This window comes from Ovis aries, chromosome 11 (genome assembly GCF_016772045.2).
Source record: "Ovis aries strain OAR_USU_Benz2616 breed Rambouillet chromosome 11, ARS-UI_Ramb_v3.0, whole genome shotgun sequence".
Classification (NCBI taxonomy): Eukaryota; Metazoa; Chordata; class Mammalia; order Artiodactyla; family Bovidae; genus Ovis; species Ovis aries.
The window spans coordinates 56,635,494-56,654,920 of NC_056064.1; the positions used below are offsets into that span (position 1 = coordinate 56,635,494).

Consider the following 19,427-nt stretch of genomic DNA (forward strand, 5'->3'; position numbering starts at 1 on the left):
GTGACATGGCTGTTGGCTCCTCCCAGTCTCAGGAGTGACACACCATCACTTCTGCATGCTCTCTTGGTCGTAGAGATCAAGCCTGGCACGACCTAGGAGGAGACGACACACAGATGCAAATACCAGGAGGAAGAGCCGTCAGGGCTCTCCTAAAGGTCGGCCCCTGCACTTACCTTACCCTGCTTCAAACCTCGTGTAATACCCTGTCCTTGGTCCACATTTCATAGCTATTCATCACGCACCTGCTATGTTCTGGCAGCGTTCCAGCCTCTGGGGACTTGCCAGTAACCAAAACAGACCCGAATGCCTGACTGGGGCTGTGCGTATGTGCGAGGCTGGATAAATGGACAGTGTAATAGGAGGGGATGCTGGGGCCAGTCTCTGAATGTGCGTCCTGATTCTGTGTGTAGGGGTGCGTGTGTGTGCGTGTGCGTGCCCTTTCAAGAGAGTGTAATCTTCGTTCATCATAGTTTTCACTCCACAAGGCTCAGATGAGCTGCTCTAGCAGGAATCATTCAGGACCTCCTTTCTGGAATTACCTTGAAGACGAAGTTCAGGCAGACTCTTTCAGATCGTTTCAAAGGTAACGCAGCTGCGTCTTTTGGGGCCAGATTGTTTAGGTGAGAAGGGTCAGTGAATCACCATTTGGAAACTTCTCTGGTGCAAATGAATTCAAAATTCTGCCTCCAGCAACCACCCTCAGCTTCACACCCCTTCCATACACCCCCATACACACACACACACACACACACACGCACACACACACAGCTAAAGTTATGGCTATTAGACTGTGAAATATTTCTCATGAACTGAATCTAAAGTTAGCTTGAAAAAGTTAGTTTCAAAATAAAATGTTTTGAATAATGGCCCCATCCCTGGAGTAATGGTCCGGGCTCCCAGAGGGACGATTTGAATTAAATGCCCTCCTTCTGAAGGAGGAGTTCCGGAGTGCTCTTTCCAAAAACTTTTGTTGCTTTTTACTCAGACCTTTTGATTCCCACTGTTGGAGATTATAGGGGCTTCCCTGGTGGCTCAGATGGTGAAGAGTCTGCCTGTAATGCAGGAGACCCGGGTTCAATCCCTGGGTCAGGAAGACCCCCTGGAGAAGGGCATGGCAACCCACTCCAGTATTCCTGCCTGGAGAATCCCGTGGACAGAGGAGCCTGGCGGGCTGCAGTCCAGAGTCCAAGGCAACTGAGCAACTAACACTGCGATCCCCGCTGCTGGAGGTTATGAAAGTCCAGCTTAGCTTTGTTTTTTTCTTTCTTTTCTGTTCTCTTGGTGTTGTATCTATTTTTCATGGGCTTTGTTGGGAGGGGAGCTTTCAGGTTAAGTTCAGAGGGGGAGGGACCTCATGTCATCTCCCTTTCTGGATGTTTTAGAAGCTCTGGCTCAGGTCTCCCTGGAGCTGACAGTCCAGGGCTTCCTTCTGGCCCCAGAGAACAGCTGTCCGTGATGGATTTTTTCCACTGTCTTTTTTGGGGGAAGGCAGATGGAAACACACAGACGTGTCTGAATCTGTCCCTGGCTCGTTGCCCATCTCCTCCCCCTCCTCCCTTTTTCCTATGGTGTCACTTAGGAACGTCTCTCTAGTTTGGTAAACAATCACTCCCTTTGATCCACGTTCTGTCCGCCCTCTTTTCCTACCAGTACAAATAATTTGGCAACATAAACACTGTCATCCGTGATCGTTTGCAAGCTCCTTTCCATCAAACATGCTTTATTTGTTTCTTTTTTCAAAAAAAAAAAAAAAAGGAAAAGGGGAAGGAAACTCTGGAGGATATCAGAGTGGGCTATGTCTCTTTCTTCTGCCTGTAGGATTTCAGGAGATTTGATAGAAGGTTCTGACAGCTGGCAAGCTAAGGCTCCTTTTAAGTGAGGGCTGCTCAGATGGGGAACAGATTCAGGGCTGGCATCTCAGGAAGGAAGGGGTTGCCCTCTCCCCACGTTATCTTTTAGCCACGCGCAGAGCCGGCCCAGCCGGGCACACTGGAGTGGCGTTGAAACGGAGCCAATCCCTCACCATCTGGCCCTGACTGTAAACATGTGTATACAAAGCGAGTGTCACTTCAGCTAATTCGAGAGGGCCTGGCTGCTTTGCCGGTTGCTGCAGCTGTACCCAGGGGTAGGGGTGGGGGTGGTGGGGCGGGCAGAGTCAGGGACAGCAGGGTGCACAGGCAGGCGGCCTTTCTTCCAGCAGCATCTGCGGGCGGCCGGGGGGAGGCTGCAGACACCCAGGCCGGGCATCATGGGCCCACATTTCTGCAGAGCCCATGGTGCCATCCTGTCCGGCTCTCTGGCCATCTTTGCCCCGGCATTTAATTCACGCTCCTGGCAGACTGTAAATACCCTAAAGGCAGGCTGTGGTGCTCTCCTGCTTTTCCGAGTCAAGAGACTTGCACTTGAGACGTTATCATTGAATTAAAATAAATCCCTGCCAGCAATTTCTTCTTCATGTCAGTTGCACAGCTCTTCTGCTCCTTCGGCATAGATTTCCACTGTTTCTGCCTTTGCTGGACAGAGAGAGGAGTTGAATCCCCATCCCTCTGGGGTAAGAGGAAGCTTGGAGTGAGTTCTCTTTGAGCCAGGAGCTTGGAGATCTTAGCTTTGTCTCACAGTCTCCCCAGGGTCTCACTTTTATCATCTTTGTAATGGGATCGGTACGGCCTCCCCTCTGCATGCACGATCAGAGGCCTCCCAGCCTGGGTTCCTGCCTGAAGGTGGGGTGGGGAGGGGGGCTGGTTCAGGCAGATACATGCTACCCAAGTGTTGGATCCAGCGAAGGGTGCCGCCACCAAGGCGAGCAGGCTCAAAAGGCACCACGGTTTAGTTTCCTGAGGCCTGTTTTTCCAGCCTCCCCTGCCCCCTTCCCATCACCAGCCTCTCCTGGGAAGTTCCGATGCAGTTTCACCTGGGAGGTGCAGTGCTTTCCAAGGAGGAGGCTGCCCTGGAGGTCAGGGCCACACCCTGGCTCCCCGGGCGTCCTTTCTCCCTGCATTCAATTTATCTCCCAGGACTTCCCTGGTGGTTCCGGGGTTAAGACTTCGCACTTCCAATCTTCCAATGCAGGGGACGCTGGTTCAATCCCTGGTCAGGGAACTGGACCACTTGCTATGTGGCACGGCCATAAAAGAAAAAAAAATCTGACTTCAGAGGAGCGAGTTTCCCCTGCCCTGAGCCCCACGCACCCCCAGCTTCGCCCAAAGGAGTGAGTGACTCTTTTCCTCAACTCCTTCCTCCATGCTCCTCCAAAACATAAACAGAATTAATTTTCGAGACGCGTGAAAGAAAATGTACTTTTCAAACAGCCTTAGGGACAGGAAAAGGAGAAAGCTAATTATCTCCTGGATTTTCTTCCAGCCGGATGGCATGGCAGTAGGGATGGGAGAGCAGACGTCAGCAGGTCCAAGAGCAACTCCCCCCCCACCCCCCGCGCCCGTCAAGACAGCATCTTGGGGTGCTTTGCTGGCATTTGGGGAGACGGGGGAGCCTGTGCTTCCTGTCCCCAGGGCTGGCATCCAGCGTGGGTTGGCAAGACCCCGCTGCCACCGGGCAGTCTCCCAGGTGTGGCTCTGCCAAGGTCACGTCCACAACGGAGCTGCCCCTGGTGAGTAGGTGCCACAGGGAGGCCCCTGGAACGCGGCCGGTTGGGAGACAAGGTCCTTCTCTGTCTTCCCTGAGCTGGAGAGGCAGACAAGGGGTGAGGGCGATGAGGAGGGAGGGAGACTCAAAGGAGACCACGCTGGGATCCCCAGGAAAAGGGCAAGCATGAGGGACCCACAACCCAAAGCTCAAACTGAAGACTCAAAATGAGACAGTCTCTCTGTGTGACACCGTCCCCGTGACAGACACCTAATTAAAACTGGACGGAATCAGGCAAGAGAGCTACTTCATCCAGACTATATTTGCCTTGCTAATTTAGGTGTCCGGGAATGTGTGTGTGTGTGTGTGTGTTTTCCTGTTGGGTGAATGTTTATAAAATCTTAATTAGGTTGTGCGTATTGGAACAGAGATGGAAATACATCTTTTTTTTTTTTTTTTCTTCCTAGAATGGTCTTACTTGCCCAGGGGACATTAACGCTCCATACACAATATTCTCTGAGCAGGCAGAGTAGTAATGGTCTTTGACGATGGGTTTTGAGGGAGGAGGGAAAAAGTGTCTTGGATTCAATCACAGATGAATGCATGATCACTTACTAATTTTAAAAAAAAAATCAAAACCTCAGAATTGGACTCAAAGCAGTTATTTATAACCTGTCAGGGGAAACTGGCATTTCAATATCAATCTCAGATTGGATAAATTTTTAACAACCTTTGATGTGACCAAGAAGCCGGGGGGATGCACCAGGCATGCCATAGTGGGCACTCGGGATTCGTGGGAAGGAACTGGACGAGCAGTGGGTTGGGAGTCTGCGGCGGTGCCATGACACCTCCTGTCCTCTCTTGTGGTCTCTGCCCCTCCCAGCCGAGTCCCACTCCTGAAACTACAGTCTGATGTCATTCCCCTTCAGCGCATTTAAGGGGAGCATGGCTGGGGAACGTGCCTCCTGGTGGCACTAGTGATAAAGAACCTGCCTGCCAGTGCAGGAGACATAAGAAACACGGGTTCAATCCCTGGGCAGGGAAGATCCCCTCCTGGGCAGGGCAGCCCACTCCAGTGTTCTTGCCTGGAGAATCCCATGGCCAGGGGAGACTGGCGGGCTACAGTCCATGGGGTCACAAAGCATCAGACAGGACTTAGTGACTTAACAGGCACACCTGGCTGAGGAATGCCAAGTGGGGCAAGGCTGCCGGAGATGGGAAGAGTGGGCTTGGCTTGACTTAGATGACAACCTTGGCGCAATCAGCCCTCCACTAGGGAGGCGGCCCCCTGAAGGCAAGCCAACCATCCAGACTGCATCAAAGGGCTTGTACACATTCAGGAAAAGGGGCCAGGATGCAAGGACCAGATACAGCAATCAAGGAGCCACATCTCAGCTCGGTCTTTCTCAGGGATAGAGGCGAGGCCGTTTGTGTTTCTGATAACTTCTCTAGATTCTCTCTGTGGGTCCCCAGCATCTGCAGCTTGTGATTGAGGCTGAGATCTTCTGAACAGGGCTGAGGAATAAGGTCCTTGTGACAAGGGAATGGTGTTGCTTTGTTTTTTTCCTCTTTACAATTTTTATTTATTCTTGGCTGCACGACATAGCCTGTGGGATCTTAGTTCCCTGACCAGGGATCGAACTCACACCCACTGCGGTGGAAGTACAGAGTCTTAACCACTGAACCACTAGGGAAGTCCCCAGTGTTGCTTTTCCGTGAGCCAGGTGAGGCACTCCGGATGCTGCCTACATCAGCAGCTCTCAAGGCCTACTGTGCATTCGTGTCCTCTGGACATCAATGCAGAATCCCATTCAGGGTGTCTGGGATGGGGCTTGAGATTCTGCCTTGACCCTCCCTGGGCTCTGGGACCACAGTTTGAGTAGCCAGGGTCTAGAGCCCAGAGTGGTGATTCTGCATCACCCAGAGGACTTGTTAAAACGTGGGTTGCTGGTCCCCCCTCCACCCCCACCGCACTGGGGCTTCTAATCCAGTAGGTTTGGAGGAGAGTCACAATTTGCATTTCTAACAAGTGCCCAGGTGACAAGGACGGAGTTGGGAGATGACACTTCGAGTCACAGGCGTCGGGGACGGAGACTTGCATTGGGAGCTCAGGGTTCAGCAGGGGCGGAGAGACAGTGCAGAAAGCCCAATGGGCAAGATTCGCGGTTCCTAGTGACCAGGTGCACACCACGTGCTGCAGGTCTAGAGGAAAAGAAAATGAAACTGGTTGTATTTTTGTTTCTATATATTTAAAAAATTTATTTACTTTTAAATTGAAGGATAATTGCTTTACAGAATTTTGTTGGTGTCTGCCAAACATCAACGTGGACCAACCATAGGTATACATATGTCCCCTCCCTCTTGAACCTCCCTCCCATCTCCCTCCCCATTTTACCCCTCTAGGTTGTTGCAGAGCCCCTTCCCTGAGATATACAGCAAATTCCCATTGGCTCTCTCTTTTACATTTGGTAACGTAAGTTTCCACTGGGTTTTGAAGAGTCAGTCAAGTGCAGGTAAGTGGAGAGGAAGGAAGAGGTCCCAGTGGAGGGAACTTCCTGTTGGAGGCAGAGGAATTAGACACGAGCAAGAATATCCTGTCTCCTTCCTCCCTGCGATCTCTCTGGGGTAGGAGGGTCACCAAGGGAAGGGCCGTCTTCCCTCTGCCTGGACCAGGAGGTGCTCACCATGAGCGCACATGCTTAGGACACCTGGGGAGCTTTTAATATCACTGATGTTTCAACCTTTCCCCCCAGAGATTCTGGATTGATTGGTCTTAGGTGGGACCCAGACTTTTAGTGTTTTTGTTGTTGTTGCTGTTTGTTTCTTTCTGAAACAAAGTTCCTTCAGAGCTTCTTACTCGTGGACAGGGTTGAGAATCATTGGCTAAGACGCAAGCATATTCCCATTTTCCCAGCTGCAGTTTGTCGGGAGTTAGGATTGCCCCTCCCTTATTTATCACACCCCCTACAGAATCCGCAAAGCAGGGAGCTGAGCATCTGGTAAACATCTGCCCGGTCCCCGCACAGAGCAGGGTGACCTACTTCCCTGCCTGTGGCTTTGGTGGCACAGAGGGGCTCTCGGGACGGAGGGGCAGATGGAAATGTCAGCGAGTCTGTGTTCATGCTGCATTTGGGTGTCACCCAAGCGCTTGTTTCTCTGTCAGATTCTGGATGCGGTGTTTAGGTGGTAATAAACCGCTGCCGCCAGGCACTAGCCAGGGAGATCAAAGCAGCTGGCAGCATCCAGAGATGGCCTGGGTTTCTGGCTGCCAAGCGCTGGCAGCTCCGGGCTGGGGCAAGATGAAGCCAGTGCATAGACTGCGTTGGCGGGAGTAGGGTCCCCAGGAGGCAAACGGCACATCTGGGCGTTCTCGGTTCACTGCTGAGCTTCCTTCCCCCCCGGTGCCAGCTCCCCCAACTACCAGAGGGCACACTGGCTGCACACCTCTCCGTGCCCAAGCTCCCCTGGGAGGCAGACCGTGGTGCCATTCACTCTTACGGTTGTTTGTGGGTCTCATGACTGGACATCATTGTGAGGGAAGATGGGGCCATGCCAGGTGAGAGATAATCCTTCCTAGGGGGCTCCGTCTCAATGGGGGTTCCACCTTGGGGGTCAGATACCCAGAAGGAGGCCAGGGGCTTGGGACCCCCTCCTCCCCTTCCTCTTTTCACCTCTGCGTGTGTGCTCAACCGCTGAGTCGTGTCCAACTCTTTGCGACCCCCATGGACTACAGCCCACCAGGGGTTTGTCCATGGGATTTCCCAGGCGAGAATGCTGGAGTGGGTTGCCACTTCCTACTCTAGGGGCTCTTCCCGACTCAGGGATCAAACCCGTCTCCTGCGTCTCCTGCACTGGCAGGCGCGCTCTTTGCCACTGCACCGTCTGGGGAGCCAAAAGGAACAGCAGAGAGCAAGGCTGTGTTCCATCCCTTCTGTGGCCGAGTGAGCGGAGTTGGGAGGAACACTGCCTCATCTTCTGGCTCAGCGAGTCTTGGATGTCCCCCTCTGTCTTCCTCCTGTGTCCTTGGACCTGTTTCAAGCATTTTCCGGGGCTGGCAGACAGAAGAGGAGACCCGGGAGAAACCAAGCCTGTGAGACACTCTGGCCTTGGGCGTGAGTCGGAGCGCACGCGTCCTTCCGGGAAGTGGCCCAGAGCACTGCAGGTCCTCCATGCTGCCCTGTGTCACCGGGGTTTATTAACCTTGCCTCGGCACAGCAGAGAGCGTCGCGTCTCTCTGCACAAGCTTTCAAAGACCTTCGATTATTTAGTGTGGGCTCCCCTCCCCATTTTCAGGAGGAGCTGTTATTAATGTCTCCCCAGTCGGATTTCTCAAAGAACAGTTTGTCTCACCTCAACAAGAGAATCTGAGAGAAGCGTGTGAACAGGATTTGCTTGGGCGCAGGTTTCCGCTCCATCCTCTCCACTCCCTCCTCCCGCGCAGCTTCCAGATCCCCAGCTCCAAGAGGCTCCGGCCCTCGCATCAGGACCAGGCCCTCATGTTTGTTCCTGGAAGGGTTGGGATGTTTTTCTAGCCTTCCAGCCATGTGTCTCCCCTCTCAGAGAGGCAGGGAGGAAAACGGAGGCTCTTAGGGGTCTTCTGGGTGCTCTCAAAGTGTGGGAGGAAGGGGCAAGGAGGAGAGCCCCTCCCCAGCAAACCGGAAATGCTGCTCCCCACTCCCATTGGTCCCCTCCCTCCCCTTTGTCCCCGGAGGGTGTGTGGGCGCTGAATGTGTGAACCCAGCCACTGCAGGAAGTCATCAGGCTGCGCTCAGGAGGGCAGGGGGATTTGCAATGGAAATGCTCATCTCAGCCCTGCAGACCCAGGGAGCTGAGCGGGACACCTGCTCCTGGCAGCAGCTGGCCCAGGTGTGGAGCCAGGTTGAGGATGGGCAGGTGGGTCTGGGCTGGCAGGCGTGGAAGCAGAGGATGCTGGAGCAGACAAGGATGCGGCAACAGGTGGGAAGCGTTGTCTTTAATATCTTTCCCAGCTCGGAAAGCTTGGGCTTCTAAGGTTCTCAGAATAAGACACAATTGACAAGCCTTCCTCGTCCTCATCTTTGGAAGCTTCTAAACACAGCCCCTACTGTTCGCCCCTGAGTGCAGAGGGAGGCAGCAGCAATGGTGGCATGAGCTTAGAGAACCAGTCCCAGCTGCTCAACCATCCCGGCAGGCCCGTCTGACTTCACCTCTCCCGGCCTCCTGGCTCCCAGCACTGCCGCCCTCCACACCCTGCCTCACCCCCACCAGTCACCCATCTCCCGCCCACCTTGCTCACCCAGGCCCCACACCAGGACGCCTCTCCTCAGGTCTTTTCAAGGTTCCACTCCAACACCACCTCCTCCACGTTGCCTCGATAACTTCCCTTCCATCTCTCCTCCATCCCCTCCTCTCCGCCTAAGCAGGAAGTCATCTCCCTCCTTGGGATTCTCGGAACACTTTCTCTATACTTTGTCGGGGGTACCCATCAATTTTTCCTCTTTAATCCAAGTTATTTACCTGCATATCTTATATCATCTCTGAGTTGGCAAGCTTCTTAATGGCAGGAGTCATATCTCATCCAGCTTTACGGCCGCACTGCACTCAGCCCCGCAAATGTTGATTGAATGAGTAGAAGCTCAACCTAATGACGTTCTGGGAGAAGGTCGTTCGTCTCTTCTTTGCTGTTGAAGTCGGGGGGCCCTCCTGGTCCAGAGGAGGCGGCCGGGTGAGATTTGGTCCTCTGAGCTGTCAGTCAATTAGAAGGCATTTCCTGTCCCGCCTCATATTACTCTGGGATGGTGTTAGCTGCTGGGATCCACACACACATGGATGGGACTGACCTGGATGTCACTCGTCACCTCCCAGCCCCTAACAACTGACATCTTCCTGATCCTCCAGTTAGTCCAGCCAGAGATGGGGATTGGGATCCCACCTCGGAGCCTTCCTGGTTCTCCTGGGGCCTTCTCCAAGTCCACCATCTGACTCTCCTGGACCTGTGTTATGGTGTGTGTGTGTGTCTCCCCACACTAAAACACAAGCCACATGAAGGTGAGGGATGGTGTCTGCTTTGACCCTTAACATACATTAAAAAAAAATTGTATACATTTTTTGGCTGTGCTGGGTCTTGTTGCTGAGTGGGCTTTTCTCGAGTTGAGGCCGGTGGGAGCCACTCTTTAGAAGCAGAGGACAGGCTCTAGCACACGCGCGCTTCAGTAGCTGCAGCTGTGGACTCAGTGGCTCCCAGGCTCGAGAGCACAGGCTTGATAGCTGTGGCAGGCGGGCTTAGCTGCTCCGTGGGGTGTGGGATCTTCCCAGATCAGGGGTTGAACCCGAGTCTCCTGCATTGGCAGGCAGAGTCTTTACCACTGAGCCACCAGGGAAGCCTGGTCGCTAATGTATCTTAAGGATTTAGATCATACCTGAGTAGGAGATCAATACACATGTATAGACTGAATGGATGGATGAATGATCTTAGCTATGACATCACCACCAAAGCCCTTACTGTGGGCTGTGACTCATTCTGTGTAGGAAGAGCAGCCCCTCCCACCTCCACCATGCGAGGTGGACAAAAACTCCATCACGATACAGAACTAACTCCAATCCCTGTTCTAGTTTGGAATTGCCAATGGTCTCAAGGGGTTGAATGAAATTCTAAGAATAATCCTCCCCAAATCCGCTTCGATAACAGCGCTTTCCATCCTCCTGGCTGCCGGAGGGCCACGTCTATAAATTCAAACAATAGGACGAGCCGAGTCCCCAGAGCCCTCGCTCCTGGAGCTCAAATAATAATCCCTGGTTTTTGGCAGGATTTTCTGGTTTCTCTCGAGCTTGAAAGGACGGACTGTCCCTGCCAAGTGGAACCCCCGTGCCATAAAAGCTGGCCGAGATTGTGAGTGCCCTTTGGAGTCAACTAATTGGTACGTTCAACTGGTGTTTGGCAGGTGTCAGGCACAAGCATCTGTTAACCCTTCAGTGCTCGAAAGGGTAGATGCTGCACTTTACAGACAGAGAAACGAGCTTGCTTCCCCAGAGTTACACGGCTAGAGGTGACTGAGCAGAGTTTAGAGGTCAAACCTGGGACTCAAAGGTCCAGAGATTAAGTCACCTTTTTGCAGGGGTGAACGGTTCTAGAATTCCCCAAACTAGGCTTACCCAGGGTGTGGCCATACGGTGTAGCAGAAGCCTTGGTAATGGTGATGCTGTGTGTGTGTTTGTGTGCAAGAGAGAGAAAAAGAAAGAGATCTTCTATAACCTATGGCCAGTTTCATTTCAGATCCTTTCGAGGACTCTTGAACCCTGATTGTAAAGGCAGAGCTGTGGTTGGAGGATGCGGTGTTGAAGGTGATGCAGAAGAGCACAGGTGAGGGCAAAGGTCACAGAAACTGATGTGATAACTACAATCTCAACTAGGAATCACTATCCTCAGCACCCTTGGGGCTTCCCAGAGCTCATCACCATCATCACCAACACAATATCATGAATAATATTTATCAAGCATTTGCTCTGTGTCAGGCACACATTTAAAAAACCCTATAGTGTAAGTGGGATGAGCGCCTGTGCTAAGTTGCTTCAGTCATGTCTGACTCTGCAGCTCTGTGGACTTCAGCCCACCAGGCTCCTCTGTCAATGGGGTTCTCCAGGCAAGAATACTGGAGTGGGTTGCCATGCTGTCCTCCAGCAGATCTTCCTGACCCAGGGATTGAACCCACATCTCTTAGATCTCCTGCTGGAGGGTTCTTTACCACTAGTGCCACCTGGTAAGTGGTATAACTATCCCCATTTTTCAGAAAGGAAAACTGAGGAAAGCTGCAGGATTGTGCCCAAGGACACTTATTCCTTGCGTGGAACTGGGGGAGGGCCAGACTGGCTGCCTCCAGGGGCCTGAGTCTTCATCTCTCTGCCACATAATATCAGGAGAAAGCAGAGAAATTACATGTATTGAGCGCTCCAGACTCATTCACTCAGAATTCGAGAAGGGATCCAGGAGGGCAGGGCACTGGGAGGACCCAGGATCAGCGAGGCCCTGACCTCCCTGAGATGGGGACTGGGGGAGTGATAAGGCACTTGTATTAAAATGCAAATTTCTGCCTTGCTTGCTGGTTTATCATCTGACTCGTTATACAATTTGCCAGTTATAGAAGAAAAATTACCATAATGGGGCCCTAGGGAATGGTTGTAAAGAGGAGACCAAACGTTACTTATCGGCCGTTCCACTACAATTATCTACTGTGTTTGTTCTTTTCCTTTCCAGAAAAATGAAACCATCAAGGCCAGAGACAGGGTGCTGACCCGGTGGGAGGAAGCATGTGGGAGCAGAGAGGCTATGCCTTTGATTGGCTTTCTGCCTTTGATCTCCCTACCTGGTTCCCCAGACTCCCTGCTGGTACCTCCCTTGGGCAGCTCCCTTCGCAGAGCAGGGCAAGGTGGAGAGTTTCTGAGCAGGAAGAGAGACAGAGGATCAGGCAGGTGAAGTTTAACGGTGTCCTTGATCTCAGTGGCTCAGGGCTGTGCCTTTCCTGGGGACCGGTTTGTTACAGAGGTGGGACAGCCCCCCAGGTCTCACTGAGCGTCAGCACTCACTCTCACCCCCTGTCTGCCAGACACTCCAGACCCCAGAAGTTTGCACATCCCCAGGTGTCCGCAAGGGGACAGTGGCTCTGTGGGCTGCACCCCTTGAGCACGCCTGTCCTGAAGCCTGCCAACTCTTTCTGCTCCCAAGATCCCTTTTCAACCGGTACCCGCCAGCCTGAGCCACCCCCCCGGCTCCTCACAGGCAGGCACTTGGTCTCATTCAAGTTGACTTTCTCAGTACCTCGCTTAGCTCTGGGAACATGATAAGGAGGAAATAAATATCACACGAATGAATGAAAGCGGCTGTTTGAGAATTCATGTCTGTGTGTTTTCACGTTTTCCTTAAGTTGTCTTCCCCGCGGTCTAGCTTCTTTTCGGTCCAACCAAATCTTCCCCGAGCCCCGAGGCCTCTGATGATGCCTCTGGCTTCTGGAAGCAGCATATTCAAACAGTCAGGGGAGCAGAGAGCAGTGTTCTCCAGACTACCCGCACATGTTGCTCAGATAGTTATTACTTTTTACAAGCCTTAGGCTTCCCAATGGCTCTTTTTTATTCTACCACGGAAATTGGGACTTCTTTTGTTTTATTCTGGGGGTGCCAGCTCCTCGTTTATTTCTGTCACGATAGAAAGGGTAGACCTTCAGTGCTCCCCTGAATTAAATTTACCAAGGCCAGATCCCACACAGTGCACCGGAAAGTTCTAAAGCTGTGTCTAGAGGGTTTCCAGACTCTTGGAAGAGCGAGCCATGGTGTGGCTGAGGCATCCACAGACTTTCTTACAAGTTAGACCTAAGCTGGGGGAGCCATACACTGGTGCCTGGGATCAGGAGTTAGGTGGATTACTCTGTCCTTTTTGGCCCAGGGACCGGTTTTGTGAAAGACAGTTTTTCACAGACTGGGAGTGGGAAATGGTTTGGGGATGAATCAAGTACACTACGTTTACTACGAACTTTATTATTAGAACATCAGCTCCACCTCAGATCAGCAGGCACTAGACCCTGGAGGTTGGGGACCCTAGATTAGAAGACATATTTCCAGCTTGATTGCTGGCTGCTCACCCCTTTGAGTGGCAGAACAAGCCAGTCTCCAAGTTCTTAGGTGGCAAGCCAATCCAGCTGCTACATAGAGAGGGCACTACTTTAGGACCTCAACATTCCCCAAACTAAGATCATGGCATCCGGTCCCATCACAATTGTGGCAAATAGATGGGGAAAAAGTGGAAACAGTGACAGATTTTATTTTGGGGGGCTCCAAAATCACTACGGATGGTAGTTGCAGCCACGAAATTAAAAGACTCTTGCTTCTTGGAAGAAAAGCTATGACAAACCTAGGCAGCATATTAAAAAGCAGAGATATCACTTCGTGACAAAGGTCCATATAGTCGAAGCTATGGTTTCTCCAGTAGTCATGTATGGATGTGAGAGTTGGACCATAATGAAGGCTGGAGAGCTGAAGAATTGATGCGTTCAAATTGTGGTGCTGGAGAAGACTCGAGAGTCCTCTTAGCCAGGAGGTCAAACCAGTCAATCTTAAAGAAGATCAACCTTGAATATTCATTGGAAGGACTGATGCTGAAACTGAAGCTCCAATACTTTGGTTACCTGATATAAAGAGCCAACTTATTGGAAAATACCCTGATGGTGGGAAAGATTGAGGGCAAGAGGATAAGGGGGCAACAGAGGATAAGAGGATGGCATTACTGGCTCAATGGACGTGAGTTTGAGCAAGCTCTGGGAGATGGTGAAGGGCAGGGAAGCCTGGCGTGCTGCAGCTCATGCAGTCGCAAAGAGTCAGACGCAACTTAGCGACTGAACGGCAACATGAATCTCTAGAGCTTGGTGGGCTACGGTCCACGGGGTCGCAAAGAGTTGGACATGACCGAGTGACAGCATGGATACATGCATGAGCCTGCAGGGAAAGAAACACTTTCCAATGGCCTAACGCTTCATTTCCAAAGAGTGAGGTGAGGGTATGAAATGGAAGAATCCGAGGCCCTGGTAGGACACTCAGGGGTCAGCTGGTCAAATCCAGCCAGTCACTTGTGTTTTTACAGTCTTCTGGCTCAGAGTTATACTTACATTTTCAAACAGTTGAAAGAAGTCGAGAGAACAATATTTTGTGACATGTGAAAATGATGCCAAATTCAAATTTGCGTCTATAAATAAAGTTCTATTAGTAACACAGCCCTGCTCATTCATTTATATGGTGCTGAGGGCTGTTTTCACCACACTGGGGCAGAGGTGAATTCCTGTGACAGAGATGGTAGGATATGCGGGGCTGAAAATACTGTCTGGCCCTTTACAGAAAACAATTGCTCTACAGCCTAGAGGGTCCCGCTGACCCTGCTCCCAGCTTCCAATGTGTCCCCTGGCAATCTGAACATTAGGGGAAATTTTCTTGACTTTTGAGTAGATTTTCTCTTATCTTACTTTTTTTTTTTTTTAACTGAAGAAAGAGTCATATTAAAGGGTGAAGCTGGGAGTTAGTAATTCTTGAAATACGATATTTTTTTGTGACTCGACGCAAAGTCACTGAACTTCTTTCTTTCTTTCTTTCTTTTTTACCCTTTAAACTTTTTGTTTTATATTGGAGAATCGTCTGCTAACAATGTTGTGATAGTTGCCAGTGGACAGCAAAGGGACTTGGTCAACACATATCCATGTATCCATTCTTTCCCAAACTCCCCTCCCATCCAGCCTGCCGCGTAACATGGAGCAGAACAGCCTGTGCCATACAGCAGGACCTTGTTGGTTATCCATTTTAAATAGAGCCGTGTGTCCATGTCCATCTCCAAATCCCTAACTATCTCCGCCCTCCTTCTTCCCCCCTGGCAACCATAGTCTCATTCTCTAGGTCTGTGGGTCTGTTTAAATAAGTTCATTTCAAAGATGCTGAATTTCTCTCTGGGTCTTCTCATTCTCCCCCCCTGAAAAATAGCACTGCCAGAAAGTCACGGGAAAGTCAGACAGCTGAGTGGGTCTGTGCTGCTCTTGTGGCCCAAAGACCCCAATCTCCCAGGCCTGACCTTATTGAAAGCATCCCATTGGTCTCCTCTTGGGAGTGTACGTCCTCACTGGGCAGGTTGTTGTCATCTTTGGTTTTGAAGATATGATCCTCATCACAGCAGGCATGTGGTTTTAAATATCTGCCAACAGGTGTTCATTCGCCACCCAGCGGGGGCAGATGCTGCAAGAAACACTAGGGAAATGCGGGTAACGCAGACGAGGGCCCTGCTCTCAGGGAGCTTTAACACACGCGATCCAGTACAAGGACAGCCCATCCGTGGCTGGAAACAGGGCCAACTGGGTGCCCACCTCAGTGGGCCCCCCCACCCCACATCCATGATTCTCGAAACCACCTTACTGGTTAAGCACCTACTGCATGCCAGCCCGTATGCTCGCTGAGGGGAACAGTGCTTTGTGTACAGTGAGGCTGTGTAGACATACTGACTATATGAATGCTTATATATGATTGAGTCGCTGCTGTCACGTTTGCACCAAATCCAGGCCTTTTCTAGGAGCTTCCCAGAGGTTCCAGAGAGCTTGAAGAAAGAGGGAGGGTGATACAGGTATTCAAAGTGACCGTATTTCCCTGATGTTGCTCTCCTCCCAGCATCTCTGCTGTGAAAGTGATGGTCCTTCTATCACTAAGGAGGGTCAGCAGGTTGATGTTCAGATGTGCTGTCTCTTCCTAAACCCATCTCTAATCTCTTTGGTTTTTCCAGTAGTCACGTATGGATGTGAGAGCTGGGCTATAAAGAAAGCTGAGCACTGAAGAATTGATACTTTTGAACTGTGGTGTTGGAGAAGACTCTTGAGAGTTCCTTAAACTGCTAGGAGATCCAACCAGTCCATCCTAAAGGAAATCAGTCCTGAATATTCATTGGAAGGACTGATGCTGAAGCTGAAACTCCAATACTTTGGCCACCTGATGTGAAGAACTGACTCATTTGAAAAGACCCTGATGCTGGGAAAGATTGAAGGCAGGAGGAGAAGGGGACGACAGAGGATGAGATGGTTGGATGGCATCACCCACTCAATGGACATGAGTTTGAGCAAGCTCCAGGAGTTGCTGATGGACAGGGAGGCCAGGTATACTGCACTCCATGGGGTCGCAAAGAGTCAGACACGACTGAGTGACTGGATTGAGCTGAGTCTCTTTGTCTTGACACTCAGTTATCCTGTCCTGGAGTCTCTCTTGAGCTCTACCTCCGTTACCATATTCTGGTCTCATGGGCTTCTGTTCATAGTTAAAAATTGAATCAGCTCAACTGGGAAAGGCTTCAGATAGTAGGGAAGGGATGGCCTTTTCCCGCAGTGCAATCAGGAAATCCCGATCCTCCTGTGCTGACAATAGAAGTGTCTCGTGCGGGATGAGAGCAGACTTCTCTCTCTTCAGCCCTGAGGTCCACCTTGGGTTGGGCCTTTTGTGAAAGTCTCCAGGCTGGCTGCCCTCTGTTAGCCCCCCAGGCCATGCACGAATACTTGGCAGTCAGCATTTATTCAAGGTGGTGCTTATTGTCAAGAATACCAAAAAGGAAGAAAAATGAGGTGGTGGAACTTGGTGACCTGGCCTTCAAGCCCTGGCTTGTTCTCTGAAGCTCCCAGGATGAGATGGAGAGTGACATCACCTTGATGTCGACCACCAGGAGCCGTTGCCTAGACAACAGCCCTCCTGGAGGTGAGCTGGGAGATAAAGGCCAGAGGCTCATTTCTGTGTTCCAATTTCCAGTAGAGGATATGCTGCCTCCTTGGACCCTTGATCTTTGCCCTCTGTGCAGAGGTGTGGCCGTAAAACCTGTGACCTAACGGGACAGCCTCTCCAAATACCAGTAAGTCAACTTCACAATCCTTCTGTTAGGGAAAACATACTGACCAAAACCGCCCAGCATGGCCAGGTACCACAGTAACCATTTACGTGAGTTATTTTATGGCAGGAGGTCCTGGTAAGGAACATGGAACTAATAAGCCACCACCGACAGGAAGAATTTGGGAAAGGAGACACCACGTGTCCTTCCATCTCCCGGAACCCTTCTTGCCGGAATCTGTCTTGGCTGAGCAGTGGGTGTGCCACCAGGAAGGACCCTGAGTCAGAATGATTGGCCAGAGAAAACCCAGAAACGAGTTCCATCACCATAAAACCCGAGACTGCGAGCCGTGTGCAGAGCAGTTCTCCTGGGTTCCCTTATCCTGCTGCTCTCCGCCCGGCACTCCTTCCCAATAAAGTCTCTTGCTTTGTCAGCTCATGCGTCTCCTTGGAAATTTCATTTCTGAGTGTTAGACAAGAGCCCACTCTCGGACCCTGGAAGGGGTCTCCCTTCCTGCAACACTTCAAGAGGTATGTAGGAACAGCAAGTGGCCATTTGGTTATCTCAAGAGTTGGGGTGGTAGAAAGAGCCTCAAGAAGAACAAATCTCTTTGATGCTCAAAGAACATTCCCTTCAAGACCCTGTCACTCCTGTCTCCTCCTCTCTCCAGCCGTCAAAATTGTCTAGGGGCTCCCTGCTCCCCAGAGCTTGTCCTATGCTTTCAAAGGCAGGGTAGCATTGCCTTGCTCCGCCCAAGAAGGCCTCTATCCATTTACTCTTTTGATCTCCAGGGGCTAAGTCTCAGCCACCCAGCTTGCCTTTGGGGTTCAGGAGAATGTGCATCTGTGAACCTGGAAGGTTCTGAGTGTACATCACAGGGACAGCAGGTGCCTCAGCCTCAGTGTGAACGCAAGTTCGTGTGTCCGCCACAGAGTGAGGCCAAACAAGCTGAAACGTCCGTATTCGGAGCAGAGACAGGTTTACTGCAGGGCCATGCAAGGAGACGAGGTGGTGAGCTCCCCTAGAAGGTTTGGAAACGCATTTTTAAGTGGTAGGTGATGAGGGTGGGGGTCTCTGGGGCTGGGGGGTCGCAGGGCGTGTCATCAGCTTGTGCACGATCCTCTGGTCGGCTGGTGAGGGAGCAGGGGGTGTCACGGCGGTCCCGTCCACCAGTCCTGAGGCTCCAGGAGGCCTGGGGCCCGGAGCTCATGGTCCTCAAGTAGTCAACATCTCCTCTTTGGTGAGGGGGTGGGGGGTTTCACCTCTGCAAAACAGCACAGGAAATGTGCCTCAAATACTGTTACCTAGGTGCTTCAGAGAGGAGCTAAAGCAGGGGATGAGAGGGAAGGCCTCTCCTGGAATGGCCAGTGGGGTCCTGCTCGATTTCCTGCTATTGTTTAGCTGCGCTCAGTCATGTCCGACTCTTTTGCAACTCTATGGACTGTAGCCTACCAGGCTCCTCTGGCCATGGAATTTTCCAGGCAAGAATACTGGAGTGGGTTTGCCATTCTCTACTCCAAGGGATCTTTCTTATCCAGGGATCAAACCCGAGGCTCCTGCGTCTCCTGTACTGACAGGCAGGTTTTTCACCCACTGAGCCACTGGAAGCTCCCCGCTCAGTTGCATGCGTGTGAGCTCAGGCACTCCGTCGTGTCCAACTCTTTGCGACCCCATGGACTGTAGCCTGCCTGGCTCCTCTGTCCATGGGATTCTCCAGGCAAGGATACTGGAGTGGGCTGCCATTTCCTTTTCCAACCCTGCTTGGCTTCATCGACCCTATTGTCGCATGCATCGCGGTCCTCCGGCATGCTGGTGCTGTGTTTTCTGGCGTCCCTGGCCTCTACCCGCAGGATGCCTTCCTTCTCAGTTGTGATAACCGAAACAGCCTCAGACCTTCTGAGAATCTGTGGTTGAGAGCCGCTGAGGAAAAGGGCAACAGAAATGGTTGGAGAGTTGTCCCATTTATTTCGAATTTGTGGCTGGGTCACCAAAGCCATATGCTAGTCCCCAATGCTTGACCTTGGGCTATTCCATTCGAGATTAGAGTCTCAGCTTCCACCTTCTACCATGACCACCCCTTCCACCCCCCATGCACACACAGCACCCCCCAAAACCTGCAAGTAGGTTGTGTGTGGGGGTGGGGTGTGGGGCTGTAAATTTCACCAAACTTCCAGAGTAAATTTCTCTGAGCACCAGCCCGGGAGCTTTGGGTGGTCAGAAATTGTTGATTACTGGCTGATTTACACTGTAAAAATAAAAGGATTTTCACGGAGGGGTAATGTTCAAGTCAGGATGGGGTTCATGATGTTCAAGATTTCAGGATGTCAGATTCCCAAGAGAGGTGGGATTACTGAGGTAGGACAAGAAAGGTGACTTTGCTTGTTAAACATTTAAAGCATCAGATTGAAACGCTTGCTCTATCTCCTTCAACCTTCGGACTAATCCACTATTTGATTAACTGTGCATCTCTTTGCCTTTTACATGTTTA

General features: G+C 51.4%; 1 long non-coding RNA gene across 1 annotated transcript; it reads left to right on the forward strand.

Annotated features, from left to right (window-relative positions):
- Positions 1-359: 359 nt before the first annotated feature.
- On the forward strand, positions 360-12,431 carry LOC132657370 (uncharacterized). The gene is made up of 2 exons (XR_009595402.1): positions 360-583; positions 10,368-12,431. It is a non-coding gene; the product is annotated as an uncharacterized LOC132657370 (long non-coding RNA).
- Positions 12,432-19,427: the final 6,996 nt, after the last annotated feature.